The sequence below is a fragment of the Camellia sinensis genome, chromosome 2, assembly GCF_055761805.1.
Source record: "Camellia sinensis isolate YWXY chromosome 2, ASM5576180v1, whole genome shotgun sequence".
Lineage (NCBI taxonomy): Eukaryota > Viridiplantae > Streptophyta > Magnoliopsida > Ericales > Theaceae > Camellia > Camellia sinensis.
The window spans coordinates 35839705-35856236 of record NC_138962.1 but is presented as its reverse complement, the minus strand read 5'-3'; the positions used below and the strand labels follow the sequence as shown (position 1 = coordinate 35856236).

General features: G+C 34.5%; 1 long non-coding RNA gene across 1 annotated transcript; it reads right to left on the bottom strand.

The window, feature by feature from the left end:
* Positions 1-428: 428 nt before the first annotated feature.
* LOC145819966 (uncharacterized) lies at positions 429-5651 on the bottom strand. The gene is made up of 3 exons (XR_014360799.1): positions 5351-5651; positions 1027-1375; positions 429-882 (listed from the first exon to the last, which is right to left on the bottom strand). It is a non-coding gene; the product is annotated as an uncharacterized LOC145819966 (long non-coding RNA).
* Between the last annotated feature and the right edge of the window lie 10881 nt (positions 5652-16532).

The window sequence follows — 16532 nt, the reverse complement described above, 5'->3', positions numbered from 1 at the left end:
TTCACATGCTAATATATATGATACAATCAATGTTGTGTAAAAAAAAATCTAATTGCTCCCGTGATGTATGCTATTTGTATTGTATGCATTATGTATATAATGTTCTAATCAAATATTTGCATACACAGAAAATCTCTTTAAATAATATTTATGATGGATCTGAAAATATATGCCCTCTTTAAAATATTGTATGTGTTGTAGAGATTTTAAACTAAATATATTCTACCACTTCATATCAATTTTGTCAAAACAAGACAATCCATCAATATCAAATTTGTCAAAATAATACAATCAATCAATTTGTCAAAAGATGAATAGTGATCAATCTAATTTTTCAAAAAGTGAATAGTAAAATTTTTCAAATATTTCCATTTAAATAATAGTTATAAAAAAATATATCATACAACTTATATTTTAAACAGATAATATTTTGTGTCAAATAATACGTGTATTAAAAATTCAAAATTTTTAAATAATATTTTAGACATCATCAAAATTAAACAATATGATTAACATATGGGTTTCAAAAATCCAACTGCCAAATCAGATCTGGACTAACATAGTCCTTTTCTCAGCCACTTTTTCTTATTTATGTGCAAAGTATGTCATCTTTTCTGACCTCTGAGCAGATCTTCTGGCACCATATCTTCTACCATGGAGTTGACTTATGAGATTGAGCATTAAATAAAAGCTTGTGCATTTAATGAACCTTCTCTTACCAAGTCCTGCCTACAGTCTGCGTTCGCCATACGCTAATCAAACACAGCTGGAAGATATCCTCCATGATTTGTTCCAATAGCTAGAAGATTCAAATCTCCTCTCTCCAACAGCTAGAAGCCATTAATGCTATAAAGATGAAGCTCTCCTTGTTCGATCTATACACTTTTACAATACAAGAAACCCAGAGCATTTAAGAGCATTTAATATACTTCCACTGTCATATCTGAGTGAGTATTTAGTTACTTGTGAGCTTACATTTTCATATCTATCTTTTGAGAGAATATTTGTAAAAGATGATAGTTGTACCTTGTATTATTGTTCCTTATTTTTTGAGTGAAACACTTATAAAGTGAGGCATTTAGTTAGAAGGTCCTCAACAGACTGAAGTAAGTCCTTTGTAAAAATCCACAAGCTAGGTGAAGTTTGGTGGTGCATTAATTCGTAATGAAGAAATTTTCAATGAGGTCTCTTGAGGAGTGGACGTAGACTGATGAGCCAAACCACTATAAATCCTTGTGTTGAACTCTTCTTTCCTTTCCTTTTATTTTCTGTGTATTTATTGATTGTCTGCTGCATTTAATCACTTAGTCTTTTGAAATCTATTTTCTGACCAAATTTTTTAATAACCCAATTCACCCCCTCTTGAGTTGCTTTCCTGTATAACAGAGACAATCATGATAAAATACAATTCCATTCAACAAATTCATTTAGAATGCAACCACATCCAAACAAAATACCATGCTCCTCTAAAACGCATTGAATTAAGTGAAGGCTATGATGCAAGTTTCAAGGCATCAATAGTTGCGTATGACTGCAAATTGGCTTGACATAAACAACAAAATTGCATGTCCTACCTAGAGTGGCATCATCCTGCAAACCTCATTGCCCTCCCATCAGCAAACAGGAGGGCACTACTAATGGAATTATGAACTAATAATGTTTTTTTGTTGGACATCATAGGAGTGAAAGTAAAGTTTAAAAAGGAAAAAAAAAAAAAAAAAAAAGAAAGAAAGAAGGAAGGAAAGATCTACTTGGACACTCAAATTGTTCTGACGATAAAGAAAATAAAGAAGGAAGGCATGATCGATCCAAATCCACTTATTCTTTCCCCAAAAAAGTGAAGGATTTGGCAGATTAGGATAAATTAGTTTGTGGTAGATGGCTTTGCCTGTGACCCTTTTTTCTAGTGATTTCTAAATTTTCCATATGACTCAGAAAATAGAATATTCCTATCCTTTATTTGGTTCTTCATTCATCAAAATGCTTTCACTCTCATTGTGTGTCTTTCTTCTCACTAAACATCCAAGCAAATAGATGGACCATCACTCTATTTCCCTTCCTTTACCTTCCTCTCCCATTTAGCCATCCATTTTTGCTTCATCTTTTGTCTAAACTCCAAAGGACAATGTAAAACAATATCATGAAATAAAGAAAGCAAGATTGAACACAAAGGCGACTCATACTAATTTCGGCCCAAACACTAGGAAATTATACAATTCTTCACAATTAAGATTCAACATCAACCCAAAAAAAAATAAATAAATAAATAAATAAACTCAAGACACGAATATGTTAATAAGACAAACAATTCATTTCAGACTCTAAATTTAGGACTTGTATAGAACAATTATTGAGCTGCATGCTTTAGAGGCCGCCCATTTGTGGGTGATTCGTAATTGTTGTTTGTGAGGCAAGCGAACTGGGAAAGGAGAAATTTTCTCGAAGGTCTGAAAGATAACCTGCAATGGATTCTCTTTCTTGGACATGGAATCAAAGCCACTTTGGTAATCCAGCACTGTAACCAAAAAATTTTTTCTCGTTTATATCTAACGATTTATTATGAGGGTTGTTATTAGCACTTACCTAATTTTTTAGATCCTCCGATTCTTACTTTTTTTTTAATTACAATTATACACCGAAGTAAAATTGCATTAAAGAACAATTTTTAACGAAACACCACCCACCAAATGAAAACAATTAGAATGATACTCTACAATATTATACACCCACCTCCACATATTCCTTACCAATCTAAAGTCTAATCGTATTCTTCTTCATCACCAACCTAAACTCACGTATTCATCTTCAATGAAAAACATTTGAAAATTACCTAATCAGTTAACGTTGCAAACAATCCTATTACAGACAACAGATTTCTACATTTGTAGTTGTTTTCACCACTCGTTGATACTTATAGAGTAATGGAGGACGATAACAACAACTGTGATAAGGTTGGCGTTGCATTAGTAAGTTTATTTATTTTGTATTTATGATTCTGGGTCATTTTCAGTTCGGTTCGATACTAGTTTGCCAACAGTTAAGGTTTTGTTCAGTAGTACAGTGCTGAACATAAACATTTTGTTCGGCATTGGAATACTGAACAGTTCCATTTTGTAGGATTTCTTTTCCCTATTTTTGTTTTATCTAAAGGTTTTTCCCTCTAAAACCCGTTGTATCAAGGGTTTTACTCGAAATAAACAAAAAAAAGTAATATGTGATGGGGAGTTGGAGGTTACCTAAGAGAAGAAGAAAGAGACAGAGATTTCCAACGAAATTTTCAACTAAGATACCGTTGTTTACAATAACAAGGAGAAAGAGACTATCATTTATGAGAGAAAGAGAAGAGAGGGACAGTTAATTTGTCTCTCAATCATTTGTTGTTCTCAATCGTTCATCATTTACTGAGAGAAAAAGAAAATAGAGTATGTAAAATTAGGTGGGTGTGTACTTAGGTGTGATGATATTATGAATATGGGTAAAAGTGGAGTGTTCAAAAAAATCTTATTAAAATTTAAAGTTTAAAGTGGAGGTTCAAAAAAATACGGGGTCCAAAAAAGTTAGGTAGGTGCTAATAGTAGCCTCCTTTATTATTTTGAGAAAATTATATATATATATATATAAGAGAATTTTATATGTGCGCATGGTTAAGGCTGCAAATGAACCGAGTTGTTCGAGAGCTGGCTTAGTTCAGCTTGTTAAGGGTTTGGTTCAGCTCATTTAGTAAACAAGCCGAGCTTAAGCTCGAGTTCGAATAAATTTGGCTCATCAAGCTTAGCTCTTTTATTTTTATTTAAATTATATAATAAATATTTAATATATAAATAATAATAAGAAATTCGGTTAGTTATTGAGTTGAGTTCGAACTCAATAAACGTGCTCAATAAGTAAACGAGCCGAACTCAAACTCAGTAAAGTTCGGTTCGATTCGGCTTGGCTCGGCTCATTTGTAGCCTTACGCGCGGTACGGTTCGGATAGTTTGAAAGTAAAATTATTAAATTAAATGACGGATTGACAAATAAAAAAATCGCAATTTGGGTGTTTGGAGCAGATTGACGGATTGAAGAATATTACTGACCAATTATCAATCATTTGTATAATATATAACATTAATTTGTATAATATTTTTCATATATATAATATAAACTAATTTTACATACGAATATTTTTCATATATAACTATTTATTTCTAACAAATTTCACATCTTAAATATTTTTCATCACACTCATTTTTATTTTAATATTTCATTAGAGGTTAAAAAATATATCCGTATTAACTATAGCAGAACGGAACTATTTCGAAGACAGACTATAAATTTTAAAATTTAATCTGCAATTAACAGATAGAATAGTGCAGATTAGTGCAGTTTTAGTGGATTAAATGATATTTTACACAACCCTACTTATAACAAAATAAACCTTGAATTTTTTATTTTTTCAATTTAAATTTCTAATACTTTGATTTGTTTTCAATCTAAATTAACTATCAATTTTTGTTAAGTAAAATTGATTGAAAAAATATATATTTTAGTCATTAAACTCAATAAAAAAATATAATTTAGACATTTTACGTAAATTTATACCCGAGTTTAATGGTCAAAATGCACTTTTTTAGTCAATTTTACTTAATAAAAATTGATAGTTTGTTTAGATTGAAAACAGGTAGTAGAAGATTTGTTTGGACACTCAAATTGTTATGACAATAAAGAAAATAAGGAAGGCACGACCAATCTAGATCCACTTATTCTTTCCCCAAAAAAGTGGAAGGATTTGGCAGGTAAGGATAAATTTATTAAATTAGTTTTTGTTTGATGGCTTTGCCTGTGACCCTTTTTTTCTAGTGATTCCTAAATTTTCCCATATGACTCTGAAAATAGAACATTCATATCCTTTATTTGGTTTTCCGTTCATCAAAATGCTCTCACTTTCGTTTTGTGTCTTTCCTCTCATTAAACACCCAAGCAAATAGATGGACCATCACTCTTTTTCCAATTCTTTAGCCATCCATTTTTCCATCTAAACTCCAAAGGACAATGTAAACAATATTGTGAAATAAAGAAAGCAAGCTTGAACACAAAAGCAGCTCATACAACACTAGGAAATTATACAATTCTTCACAATTAAGATTCAACTTCAACCCCAAAAAAAAATTTAAACTCAAAACATGAAAATGTTAACAAGACAAACAATTCATTTCAGACTAACCATTCAGGACTTTTATCGAACAGTTACCGAGCTTCATACTTCAGTTCACTATCTTTCAATACCAATCAACAAGAACACTTTCAATTACGAACTTCAAGCCAAGTACAATGAATTAAGTAGATTTAGAACGAGAAGAGAACTGGGTACCTCATTGAGGATCTCCTTTGGTTGGAAAAGAGTGGAATGTTCGCTTGCGATCAATGGGTTTGCTTTGAATGACGAGGAGAGAGCAAAGAGAGGCCACCCATTTTTGGGTGATGGGTAATTGTTGTCTGTGAGACAGGCGAATTGGGAAAGGTAGATTCAAACGCCACGAGAGATTTTCTCGAAGGTCTGAAAATAGCCTGCAATGGATTCTCTTTCTAGACATGAAATCAGAGCCGCTTTGGTAATCCGGCGCTGCGACTAGGTTTTTTTTTTTTTTTCCTTTTCTTATATCTAACGATTATTATTTTGAGAAAATTATATATATATATATATATATATAAGAACTGCTTAGCTGCATAAGATTTATCTTTTTTTTTTGATTTTGTCTTTTTATTTTGAATAATTTACTAATTGTGGCCCATATGTTGAGTGCAATTTTTTTCGTAATTACGCAAATATTCTTGGTCAATTATGTAAGGTTTTTTCGTAATTACACAAATATTCTTAGTCAATCATGAAACAAATTTTTTTGTAATTACGCAAACATTCTTGGACAATTATAAAACATAAATCTTTTATTTTTTAATAAATTATAAATACACCTATAAGGTTTGTTTAAAATAAGAATTGGTCTTATAATACTAAAAATTACAACTACTGTTTGTTATAAATTTTCATTTAACACAATACTCAACGGGGAAAAAAAAAATCTCCTATGCAATAATAAATTATCAAAATTATTTATTGAAAATTATTTCTCATATCATCTAAAACTATTAATTGACTTAATGATTTATTTATTAACAAAATGGTTAACTGAAAAATATTTTTCATATCATTACAAATTGTTAATTTACTTAATAATTTACTTATTAATAAAATTGGTCATTCGTTATACGACTATGATTTATGTGTTAATAAAATTAGTTATTTGTATATATATATATATATATATATATATATATATATATATATATATATGTATTGTATTTTGCTTCTTTACTAGTTTAGTGAATTATCTTAATAGTTTTTTTTAGATGGAAGAATTATCTTAATATTTGTTTTATATTTATCTGTTGAGAAAAGCTATATACACCATAATTTATTTTTTTTAGGGCAAATTACACTAACAGTCCCTATAGTTTGAGGCTCATGTCATTTTAGTCCTTAACTTTTTAATTGTGACACATTTGACCCTGAATTTTGAATCTTGTTTCAAATAAGGACAATTGAACATACCATTACTTAATTTCAATGGCAAAATCGTCAATTTGATAAAATATAAACTAATTTGACAAAAATAAATGTCAAAAAAATATTTTAAAATTATAAAAAATTAATAAAAATTACATGATCATCATCCAAATACATAATAAAAATTAATTTGGTAAAAAAAATAAATGTTTAAAAGATTTATCAATTTTATATAATTTTATCTTTAGTAGGTACAAATAATTTTAAAAAATTCAAAATTAATTTTTTGATATTTATTTTTGTCAAATTAATTTATATTTTATCAAATTGACAAATTTACCCTTGAAAAATCTAATAGTATCTTTTATTGTCCTTATTTGGAACAAGATTTAAAATTCAGGATCAAATGTGTCACGGTTGAAAAGTTATGGACCAAAGTGACACAAATCCCAAACTATAGGGACCGTTGGTGTAATTCATCCATTTTTTTTATAAATTTAGAAGAAATGTTAAAGACTCATAAATTCACCCAAAATGATATGGTAATAAAATTAAAGTCTACATCATTGGTTGTATAACAAATCAAAAAATGATACATATCATACCACATAATTCTATTATATACCTAATGATTTATTCTATTCAATTTCATAGAACAATATTTTAATTTTTAAAAAATTATCAAAATACAAAACTTAAATATACTGTAATAATAATTCGTGCCTTGCATGAGCCTTTTAAACTAGTGTGTATATATATATATATTTGAGCTCGTTTAGGATGAAGCTTTGGGCTAAAATAGCTATATAAGACAAAATAGGCTATTTTAGACAAATAGGATAAAATGTCACATCTAAACTATAATCATTTCATTTTTTCTCTCACAAAAGTCAAAAAAGTCAAAAAATTTATCTCAAACGAGACTTTTTAGCCCAGGCTAAAATAGTTAAAAAACTAAAAAGCCAACCCACATCCCAAACGAGCTCAAAAGAGAATTTTACCTTACAACTGTGACGTGGACGATGCAGTTTGAATGGTTTAAGAGTAAAATTATTCAATTAAATGACGGATTGACAAATAAAAAAAATCACAATTTGGACATTTGGGATAGATTAGTGGATTGAAAAATATTCCTAATCAATTATCAAGTATTTATATAATAATATGTATAATATTTTTTATATATATAATACAAATTAATTTTACATACTAATATTTTTCATATATATAACTACTTATTTGTAATAAATTTCACATCTTAAATATTTATCACACTCATTTTTACTTTAATATTTCATTAGAGGTTAAAAAATATATGTGTCTTAACTATAGCGAAGCGAAACGATTTCAAAGGCAAGTTATAAATTTTAAAGTTTAATCGGCGTTTAGCAGATAAAACAGTACAGATCGGTGAGGTTTTAGCAAATTAGACGATATTTTGCACAGCTCTACTTATAACAAAATAAATCTTGAATTTTTTATTTTTTTCAATTTAAACTACTAATATTTTGATTTATTTGCAATCTAAATCAGCTGTCAATTTTTGTTAAGTAAAATTGCTTGAGAAAATATATTTTAGTCATTAAACTCAATAAAAAAGTATACTTTAGACATTTTACATAAATTTATATTGAGTTTAATGATTAAAATGTATTTTTTTTAGTCAAATTTACTTAACAAAAATTGGCAATTTGTTTAGATTGAAAAGAAATCAAAGTAGTAAAAGTTTAAATTCATAAAATTAAAAATTAAAGATTTATTTTGTTATAAGGATCAAAACATATTCAGTGTGTTTGGTTTGAGTTTTTTGAATTAAGTTTTTTGAAAATTGACTTTTTTTATTTTCGTGTTTTTTTGTTTTTAGTGAATATTTTTTAAATTTTAAACATTTTTTTACTTTTTTAGATGCACCTTACTTAGATGTATCTAAAAAGTAAAAAAATTATCAAAAAATATTTTAAAAAATTAATAAATACATAAAAATACAAAAAATGTACTGAATTCTTGCATTTTTTTATATTTTTGGTATTTAGTGAATTTTTAAAAGATTTTTTTTAATTTTTTTTTATTTTTTAGGTGTATTTATGTTAGGTGTGTCTAAAAAGTAAAAAAAAATTACTTAAAATATTAAAAAAATTCAGTAAAAATAAAAAAACACAGAAAATAAGAAAGTATAATTTTCTGAAAAGTGTTTTTTGAAAAGTGGAAACAAGCAAGGTTTTTCTTTTAATTTCTCTTATATTTTTTAATATAATTTATTTCTTAAATTCTTTTTTTTTTTTAAAGTTCTACAATAAAACACGATTCTAAACTTGAAATATATAATCCATCCATCTCAAAATATTAGTTTTTTTTAGGAAATTTAATTTTTTTTAGTAGTACAATTATTATACTTCAAAAATATTAATTTTTCAAAATTGTAAAATTATAACACTTTAAAAATATTAATGTTATTCAATTTAAAAGAATGGCAAAATAAGAAATTCATGTGTATTTTTGCCCTTAATGTTTAAAAATAAACTAATATTTTAGAATAATAAGATGGGATTTTTTTTTTTTTTGGTCCCTGATATTAAGATTTTATAGGATAAAAGACATTCAATATTTTCATAATATCTAAGGTCCCTCAAGTCGATCCAGATAAAATTCTGGACTTTCCAGAGAAATTCTTTCCAAACCAAAGAAATTCTCTCCAAACCCGAGAAATTTGCCTTATTACATGCAGAGAATTACTTTGGGTTCAAACCAGTGGGAAAAAAATGCAAGAATCAAGCAAATTGATCAAAATGCCAAGTTAAAAATCCAACTGAATGATGGTTTTATTCAAATTAATTACAATTATAATGCATTTTAAGAACAACAGAGAATAGTTCTAGAACACAGTCAATACAATCAAAGACAAACTAGAACGAAAGATATTCAATTTATACACAAAAAATACATAACGTGACATCTAATTAAAAAAATAAATGATAAAAGGAAACAAAAATTTCAAATTCATAGGTAGCAAATAGAAATTAAATCTAACAAAAATTCAAATAGTAGAAATCATTCATACGACGAAACAATTTATTCAAAAATAAAGAGCTCTATACCACAAGAACACAAATCCGTGGTGCAAGAACAGAAGCCGACGAGTTCCTCAAAAGAATCATCTCCTCCATCCTCTGCTTGGCGGATCGCCAGAGGAAGAGACGGAAGCATAGGGAATATGAACTTCTCGAAATCAAAGGAGAAAAATTCAGACTTCTCAAGGAAGTCCTCCATGAGAGCCGATTTGGAGTCGCAGAAGCCATTTTTTTTTGAGGAAATCTAGCACAGATTCGATGCCAGAGAGAATTCAAGAAAAAAAAAAAAGCAAGAGCTAAAGAGTTAGACAGAGAGAGAGAAATGAAGTTTGATTTAAGAGAGTTAAATTTCTCTGTGATATATGGGTGTGAGATTGAGGGACCTTAGATATCACAAAATAATATTATGGACCTCTTCCATTATTAAAAACAAAAATGCTTCCTACCCCCACTGGGGGTCGACCCCCAGTGAGGTGTCACTCCGGGATTGGCCCAAAAAAAAAACTATTTTTTTTTTTTTTTGAGTTTTCAGCCAGTGCGGGCGCGCCACGTCACTGGGGGCGCGACCCCCACTGGGGGTATGCAGCGGGACTGTATTAAAAATGAGAGGGATTTTAGACTAATTTTCTTTAATAAAAAATAGAATAAATGACTAATATTTTAAAATAGAGGAAGTATTTGTTATATATTTGTTAATTTTATTTTATATTTATTTATTTATTTTTTATTTTTTTTGAGGAACAATGTTTACCTTTAGACAGCCTTTCTAGGGGTGTAATTTTGGCTCGGCCCGATGCATTTGTGCTCAGGCCTGGCCGGGCCCATGTCGGGCCTTGCGGGCTCCTGCCAAAAAAATCGGGTCGGGCAACGGGCCAGAAAACTAGGCCCAAGATATTCGGGCTTTGGACGGGCCCATGGGCTTGGGCCTGGGCTCGGGCTTTGGACGGGTTTGGGCAGGCCTAAACAATTTTTTAAAATTTTTCCCACCAAAATTTTATTATTTTCCATTAATAAAAAATGGGCATCGGGTGGACCGGGCGGGCCGGGCTTTTAGGTTGGCCTTGAGCGGGCCAAGCGGGCCGGGCTTCAAAACGATGGCCCAAGCCCACCTCGAGCCGCAGGCGGGCTTCGGGCCACCCGCGAGCCACGGGCCAAAATTACACCCCTAAGCCTTCCCTATCAAACAAAACTTATCCGCATTAAAGCTAGTCATTGTCACCAACATACTCATAACTATTAATAATAAATATTATTTTATTTTTTCATTTATAAATTTATATATTTTAATTCTTTAATTATAAAATATATCAATTTCGTCCTTGTAAGCCACCTAAAAACGATTTTTATAATGGATGACGAATGGATACATATTCATAAATAAAGGATAAAAAGTAGTTGAGGGATTTTAGTGCAATTATCTTTTTAATAAGGATTTGGTTAATATGTATTTGTACGGGTATGAAATATTCTTCCCGTATAATCCTGTTGATCAAGTCTGCGCTTTTCCGTACGTCGTCGCTTTACTCCCTGAAAACACAAACGTGAGCTAGCCGACGGGTGTGTGCCGGATACCTCTCCGATGCCTAAGTCAGCAAAATAGACAAACAGATAAAAAGCTCTGTGAATTCGAGAGTCAAAGTTGTGTGTTACCTCTCCATAGGTGATGCTTGTGAGCTTTTGTAGGTTCCGTGTGGCATAATCCTAGTAGGACTTTTACTCTCCCATGTAGAGTCCTCTTAGGATTCATACTCCTGAAAGATAATGCTTATCCTTTAACACCCCCCTCACTGCTTAAACCAAGTGAGATGGTTTCAAACCGGTAGTATGGCAAAACGACCGAGATAACATAGCCATGCTAAACGGGACAAAACGACCGAACTCTAGTTAGCCCGGCTCTGTCTTCACAGCTTGTACCCCGGTTTCACCTATTGAGACCGAGCTAACCGTAGCAAACTTAGACCGGGCTAACCAAAGCTAGGCTTACCGTGTGAAGTCGCCGTACCTCAGCTCCGAATGGCGTGACTGAACTAACTTCTTCTAGTCGCGGTGACCGAACTAACCGTTGCTCTTTTTAGGACCAGACTAATTACCAAGCCTTTTTACTTAGTCTGGCGGCAAAAGCCTTACTTTGGACCGAGCTAACACTTGACCGTGGCCCATTTCCCAAGCGTCTTCATTACGTCCCAAAGAACAGCCCATTGCCCAGCTCGACCTAATTTACATATAAATTACCCTCTCAATTGCCCCTTAATTCCATCTGCACTGCATGATAGGGATTACCTGTCACCAGGTGAGCTAAAAAGTTTCAGCCTTCCAACCGAGCTAAAAACCCTTTAGCCTTTCCATCCGGGTTAAAAACCCTTATAGCCTTTCTAGCCGAGCTAAATTCACACCGGGTTGTACCTGTCTGGTCAAAACGTCTCTTCAACCACACCAACTGAATCGCTTCTCATTCCTATGACACGTGGCATACTCTGATTGGCCCAAGGCAGCTGTCACGCCGTCTTCGTACTCCGTGTTTTTTGAATAGTCCCACTCTTTTTTGTCCTTTCTCCTTCACAAAACAAACCCTAGCATTTTTTAATCATTCTCATACTATTCATCTCCCTCTCTCTCTTTCGTCTCTGAGCCTCTTTTGTTCTTCAATCTGGTAACTGCGAAGCTCTTGCCTCCTAGTGCCATTTCCATCTTTCAGTGCCGCTTGACTTGATAAGTTACTCAAATCTCTCTTGTTTTTGTTGTTTTTGCACTCGCTTTATACAATCCATAGCATAGTGTTTGTGTTTTTGCAAAACATATTTTTTCCATTTTGTGCTATGCCTTGCATTTTCTGGAAAACACCTTGTAAAAACCACTTTGTATTCATGAAACTACCTGTAAAACGCTGTATTTAATCCAAAATCACGATGTAACCGGAGTAAAAAGTTGTTTGTAGTTGATGTCAATCCAACCAGACTACCAACCGGACTAGCACTTATGTTAAACTCGTAGTTTCACTAAGTCAAACCATCTTTTGCTTTGTTTAACTTAGCCGAGCTATGGATCCGTACCAGATCTGTAACAGTATATATGAAAGCCTCAAATTCGATCGAGCTATAACTTGAGGCTAAACCAGCCTTCTTAACTCAGACCGAGCTAAGAATGCTGCCCCTAGAGGCTCAATCGGGTTAACAAATCCTTCGTCCACACCGAGCTGACAGACCTCTTGCTGACACCGAGCTAACAGACCCCTTGCTCCAACCGAGCTAAGTCACGAAGCAAATCATATAGCCGAGCTAGGACTTTATTTATCTTGCCTGTATTTCTTTTAGCACGCTCCAATCGATCTGTGCTTAACACCTTCATTTTTCACTTTGCAGACTTAGGTTGCCCAGGCACTCCTTTAAGCGCTCAACCGAGCTACTCAGCACCTTTCTTCGACCGAGCTAAAACTCTGATTTAATTTATTCATAACTTAAACCATAAATGGGAAAGTATAGGTTTTTAGTAGACACACCTGGTGGCTTGGCCGAATTCCGAAGGGAGTATAACATTCCTGACGATGTCCATCTCACCCTAGCCGAACAAGATATCACACCATGGGGAAACCAAGGTTTTGTACCTTTTACCCTCTTGTCCATTATAGAAACCGGACTGAGATTCCCTGTACAGTCTTTACTTTGTGAATTCCTTAGGCAAACTAGGATATGCCCCACCCAACTTTTCACAAATTCATACCGCATAATTAATGGTATAGCCGAACTAAACCGCCGAGCTGGCATTAACCTCGGCTTAGCCGAACTCTTCCATCAATATTCCATAGGATCAAAAAGAAGATGGCCGGGTCTATTATCTAAGAATACGCCGTCGTCAAGAGAAAATAATAACGGACACGCCGGATAAAGACTTGAACGATGATGATTTTTTTTAGGTATCTGGGAATTTTGAAGACCACCAAGCCTAGATTCCAAGCCGCAGTATAAACTGGAAGAAATGAACCCCCGGTATAATTACCTCGGCTTCTTTGTATGCCTCCCTTTATTTCGGTTTCCTGTTCTTGAACCGAACTGACAGTTGTCTTCTTTATGCAGATTCAGCCCACCTCAAGTCACTGTACAGCTACCCCAATCTAAACACACTTCGCGCCGCACTACGATATCCTGAAAGAAGTTGGGCCAAGCTGCTGAATTTTGAACCGACGTACAGATACAGCAGTCGACGAAAAGCCAGAGTAACAGACTTCTTGCTGGAAGCATCTCCTGAACCGGATCCAACCTTGCCACAAATTAACCTGGTCCGAACTACTGCAGAACAAGAGATGGCCAAGAGGAATAGAGTAAGGACCCTGCTAACCGAAACAAACCGAGCCGAGGCACCACCACTGAACCAGACTCAGGAAACCGTGGTGGCCCTTTCATCTCAACAACCCTCCTCATCTCGCCCAAGCAAGCATGCCCGGACTACCCCAACCGAGCAACGCCTTGAAGATGAAGACGAAACCATTCTTCCACCAAGCCCTCCACCGAGCCCATAACCGGAGCACTCCGACCGAGCCAGCTCCTCCAAGTGGGCACCCAAAATCACTTTTCAAAACCGAGAAATTCAGGACACTGACTCAGTGGTCGCTGAAAAAGATCACTTAATGGCATTTAACCTTGCCAAGAGTGTCTGCCTTCCAGCAAACATGGAGCACCACAAGCATCTGACCAAACTAAGGGCTATCCGTTCGGCCACGAAATCCATGGTGCTTGTAAGTAGCTTCTTCTGTTAACCTTTCTAATTTGCACAACTTTTATCTCGGTTTAATTACAAGTCTTCCCCTCCTTTTGCAGGCCATGCAGAAGAGCCACATCGCTCATAAGCGCGTGCTTGAACTTCGCAAGACTACAAGGCGAGCCCTGGCCGAAGTGACTAAAAAAACTGCCGAGCTGGAACAAGCCAGGCAGCAAATAGCCGAGCTAAAATCCAAGAACGGTCGTCTGACCGGACTTGTTAGCTCAGCTGAAGCAGAAAAACAAAAAGCTGTAGCCGTGATAAAAGACAAATATCTGCACGAACTGGCTAAACTTGAGGGAAAGAAAAACGCCGAGATAGAGCAGCTGAAGAAGAGTGCTGATAACGCCGAGCTCCGGGGTTACAAGAAGGGGGAAGCGACTTACATTAAACAATGTGAAGCTGCCAAGGATCTCTTCTTCAAATGTAGTTGGAGGGCGGCTGTAGAGAAGCTCGGTCACGGTCCAGAGACTGAGGTCTTCAACGCTCCAGCATACTTCATTCCGAGCTCTATGACGGAATATGCTGCTGCCCTTCAGCAACAATTTCTTGAGGATTCAGATGACGAAGAAGTCACCGTGGCCAAAGATACCCCGACTGTCAATGATCCCGTCGATCAGTCGGTTCGGTCGGAGCTAATAGTGGAAGATCCGACCAATGAGCTGCCTACTGAAACCGTTCTTCCAACCGAGACCGTGTTATCGAGTGAAACCGGGCTCCGAGTTGATATTGATGCCGACCTTGATGATCTGTTTAACTAACTTTGTATTTTTCTTCTTTTTGCTGTTGGAAACAAATTGTAACCGGGCTGAGGCCCCACCCTTTGTACTTGTTTTGAATTTTCAATGAAGTCTGCTTTTTTGTTCAACTCTTATTTCGGTTGATCTTCATGGTTATACTTTACTTTCTAACCGAAATCTTGGATGAGGCATTCACTTGCCGAGATACTTATTTTGGTCTTGATCTTGCAATCTAATTATAGCTGCCAACCACTCTTCAGCCGAGATACCTACCTCGGCTGAAGAGTACTAACAGTTGGCTCAGTCCAGCCAACCATTCTTTAGCCGATCCTTACTTTGGCTGAACAGTATTAAGAGTAGGTTTAATCCTGGCAACCTACTCTTTAGCCGATATCCTTACATCGGTTGAAGAGTACTAAGAGTTGGTTTAATCCAGCCAACCACTCTTTAGTCGATATCCTTACTTCGACTGAAGAGTTCAAAGAGTTGGTTTAATCCAGCCAACCTCTAAATTGGTTATTCCAGCCAACCTAGAGTAAAGTGTTTGGTTATTCCAACCAAACGTCCTGCAGCCTGGATCCTTATCCTAGGCTTAGGAGGGGTGTTGGTTTTTCCAGCCAACCTATAGTAAAGTGTTTGGTTATTCCGACCAAACGTCCTGCAGCCTGGATGCTTATCCTGGGCTTAGGAGGAGCGTTGATTTTTCCGGCCAACCTCTAGATTGGTTTTTCCTAGCCAACATAGAGTAAAGTGTTTGGATATTCCGACCAAACGTCCTGCAGCCTGGATCCTTATCCTGGGCTTAGAAGGGGTGTTGGTTTAATCCAGCTAACTATGTTTTCAATGCCTCTAACTCACCAAAACGATTTTTACAGAATAAAACATTTATGCTGAAAAGAAAACTACTTGTTTTATTGGGAAAAATAAAAATTACAAGTATTTTGAAGAAAAGCTAAAAATAAAACAGTTTGAGATTGACAGTGTTCCATGGCCTGGGAATTGCTTTGCCGTCCTCATCTTCTAAGTGGTATGCCCCCTTGCCAGCTAATCCGGCCACTTTGTAAGGTCCTTCCCAATTAGGCCCCAATTTGCCATCTCCTGGGACCAAGATGTTTCCCATTACTTTACGCAGTACCCAATTTCCGATTTTGAATTGTCTTGGATGTACTGTCTTGTTGTATTTCCTGGATAACTTTTGTTGGTATGAGGCGATGTGAACCAGTACTTTTTCTCTTCTTTCTTCGGCGAGGTCGAGCTCCAATGCTATGGCTTCTCTATTCAAGTCTGGATCAAAATTTTCGCTTCTAATTGTGGGGAGGCCAACTTCCAGCGGGATTACTGCTTCCATGCCATAGGCTAAGGAGAATGGTGTTTCTCCTGTTGATCGTCGAGATGTGGTGCGGTAAGCCCATAAAACATGAGGAAGCT